Genomic DNA, 3,701 nt, shown 5'->3' with positions numbered 1-3,701 from the left:
ATTTATTTGATGGAGAGAGTGCATGAGCACACACAAGTAGGGGGAGCAGCAGAGGGAGAGGGAGAAGCAGGCTCCTCTGATAAGGGTCCCAGACCCCCGATTCGGTTGTGGGTTCCATTGGCAAAAAAAATTATATAATTACTTCTGTTGCTCTACTACCATTGGTCTATATTTGGTAAATCCATTTTGTTCATGGATGATATTCAGGTCTTAAGATGTTTTCATCATCTTTTTTTAGTCTTTAAAGATTTTACTTATTTATTCATGAGAGACACAGAGAGAGAGGCAGAGACAGGCAGAGGGAGAAGTAGGGAGCCCGACGTGGGACTCTATCCTCGGTCTCCAGGATCACGCCCTAGGCTGAAGGTGGCGCTAAACCGCTGAACCACCCAGGCTGCCAGATGTTTTCATTTTCATTCACAAGTGCGGTTGGTTAATGGAACAAATACTTTAACAAAAATGAGAAATTGGCACAACCAAACCTAAATTAAAATAAATTTCAAATATGACAATGTATGCATGCATATATGTGGATTATTTGAAGATACAACCAGGTAGGGGCACCTAGCTGGCTCAGTTGGTGGAGCATGCGACTCGAGAATAAGAACTCAGTTGTGAGTTTGAGCCCCACGTTGGGTGTAGAAATTGCTTACAAATGAAATCTTAAAAAAAAAAAAAAAAGGTATGATTAGGTAGCTATGAGAGTATAGTATGATGGTAAACACCAAGTTTATTGCAACCTGACCATTGCAATATTTAAATGAGTCATATAACCTCATTTTAATTAAATTCTCCTTGTCTGTAAAACATATGCAACTATAAATATTAAATAAGTTACAATAGGTAAAGCATGAGTAAGAATGACTAAAGGAGAACTATTTAAGGAAATACATTAAATTTGAAAAATCTTTTTTATTTTTTTTATTTTTTATTTATTTATGATAGTCACACAGAGAGAGAGAGAGAGGCAGAGACACAGGCAGAGGGAGAAGCAGGCTCCATGCACCGGGAGCCCGACGTGGGATTCGATCCCCGGTCTCCAGGATCACGCCCTGGGCCAAAGGCAGGCGCTAAACCGCTGTGCCACCCAGGGATCCCTAAATTTGAAAAATCTTTAATAAAATAGTGTATTTTTATATATTTATATATATATTTATTTATTTATTTTAAAAGATTTTTCTTGTTTACTTATTAATAGAGACACACACAGAGAGAGGCAGAGACACAGGCAGAGAGAGAAGTGGGCTCCATGCAGGGAGACCGATGTGGGACTCGATCCCAGGTCTCCAGGATCACGCCCCGGGCTGCAGGCAGCGCTAAACCGCTGCGCCACTGGGACTGCCCTATATTTATTTTTAATTAAAAATTTTTTTTGTTTATTTATTCATGAGAGACAGAGAGACAGAGACATAGGCAGAGAGAGAAGCGGGCTCCCTGCAGTGAGCTCGATGTGGGACTCAATCTCAGGACCCTGGGATCATGACCTGAGCCAAAGTCAGAGGCTCAACTGCTGAGCCACCTAGGTGCCCCAAAACGTGTATTTTTAAAAAATGTTTTATTGAAATTCAATTTGCCAACATCTAGTATAACACCCAGTGCTAATCCCATCAAGTGCTTTCCTAGTGCCTGTCACCCAGTTACCCCATCCCCTCATCCACCTCCCCTTCTGCAACCCTTTGTTTTCCAGAATTAGGAGTCTCTCATGGTTTGTCTTACTCTCTAATTTTTCCCCACTGGGCAGCCTGGGTGGCTCAGTGGTTCAGCGCTGCCTTCAGCCCAGGGTGTGATCCTGGAGACCCGGGATCGAGTCCCACATCAGGTTCCCTGCATAGAGCCTGCTTCTCCCTCTGCCTGTGTCTCTGCCTCTCTCTCTCTGTCTCTCTCATGAATAAATAAATTAAAATCTTTTTAAAAAATAATAATTTTCCCCCACTCAGTTTCCCTCCTTCCCTTGTAGTCTCTTTCACTATTTCTTATATTCCACAACTGAGTGAAACCATATGATAATTGTCTTTCTCTGATTGACTTATTTCACTCAGTATACTACCCTCCAGTTCCATTTATGTTGAAGTAAATGGTATGTATTCATCCTTTCTGATGGCTGAGTAATATATATATACACACACTACATCTTCCTTATCTATTCATCTGTTGATGGATGTGTTGGCTCCTTCCACAAAAAAAAAAAAAAAAAAAAAATAAACAAGTATTTGAAAGAAATTCTCAGGGTAAAGTAGTAGCAAGAGGGAGAATTTTGAATTTATTATCCACAAACAATCAGCCTACGGCTCATGTTTTCATGTGGAGTCTTCTCTTCGTGAACAGGAGCATTGCACCCTGAAAAATGACAGAGTGGCCTTAATGGATGTGAAATTTGCTGTGATCTTCTTATTCCAAATAGTCATTGGCATCCTGGGGAACTTTTCACTCTTCTGTCATTATGTGTCCCTTGACTTCGAGGATACAGGTCAAAGTCCACTGATTGGCTTCTCAAGCATTTGATTTTAACCAACTCCTTGGTCATTCTCTCCAGAGGAATCCCAGAGATCATGGCAGCTTTTGAATTGAGATATTTTCTCACTGACTTTGGATCCAAAGTTGTTTTCTTTGCTCACAGAGTGTCCAAGGGTGTGTCCATTGGGACCACATGCTTCCTGAGTGCCTTTCAGGCCATCACCATCAGCCTCTGGAACTCCAGGTGGGCAGTGCTGAGAGGGAAAGCTCCCAAGTACATTGGCTCCTCAAATATCCTCTGCTGGATCCTGAACATAAAGCTAAATATTATGATTCCTGGGTATATAAGTGATAAATGGAACAATAGAAACACTTCAGAAACTATGGACTGCAGATACTGTGCTCCTACATTTCATGACAAAGACACAGACTTACTACATATGTATTAGTATCCTTCCATGATGTTTTGTGCTTGGGACTCATAACTTGGGGCAGTGGGTTTATGTTTTTCACCCTGTACAAGCATAAGCAGCAGGTCCAACACATTCACAGGACCAAAGTGTCCTCTGAATCCTCCCCCAAGATCAGAGCCACCCGAAGCATCCTTCTCCTGGTGAGCATCTTTGTGTCTTTTTACACCGTCTCCTCCATCATTTGCATATATTTTTCTATTTCTCACAAGACCAGTTGGTGACTGATAAACACCTCCACCCTAATCAATGCATGTTTTCTAACTGCCTGCCCCTTTGTTCTCTTGAATCACAACCACTGTGCATCCAGATTCTTCTCTGTATGCACAGGAAGAAATACACAATTCTGTCACCTCATCAGAAAAATATAAACCGTCTGGTTTGCACTGTGTTCAGCTGCTTATGCTATCATCCTTAAAGGAATCTTCATTCAGCAAAATTACAGTCAGTCTCATTTTACGTTGAGTTTTCAATAAGACAGAGATTTCTTTTTTAAAAAAGATTTTATTTATTTATTTGACAGAGAGAGAGCAAGAGAAGTTCTGGGTTTGGTCTTGATGCCAACTAGTTGGTTAATAAGCAGATTTCAGGGTGGGTGTCTGCATCTCTAATTTGAGAAGACAAGAGTATAAAGAAAGTCTTCAAGTTTGTATTAGTAGAAGAGTAGCAATTTGGAGACCAAAGACACAAAACTATTGAATCTATTTTGTTTAACGAGTTTTCCTGCTTTTTAAATCATCCAAAGGAGCCAATGGATGTATTCAGAAGAAACAGTAG

The 3,701-nt window shown here is 40.7% G+C and overlaps 1 pseudogene; it reads left to right on the top strand.

Annotated features, from left to right (window-relative positions):
* Positions 1 to 587: 587 nt before the first annotated feature.
* LOC140597774 (vomeronasal type-1 receptor 2-like) lies at positions 588 to 3,295 on the top strand (annotated as a pseudogene).
* The last annotated feature ends 406 nt before the right edge of the window (positions 3,296 to 3,701 follow it).

Source organism: Vulpes vulpes, chromosome 1, assembly GCF_048418805.1.
Source record: "Vulpes vulpes isolate BD-2025 chromosome 1, VulVul3, whole genome shotgun sequence".
Classification (NCBI taxonomy): Eukaryota; Metazoa; Chordata; class Mammalia; order Carnivora; family Canidae; genus Vulpes; species Vulpes vulpes.
This window is presented reverse-complemented; position numbering and strand designations above follow the sequence as displayed.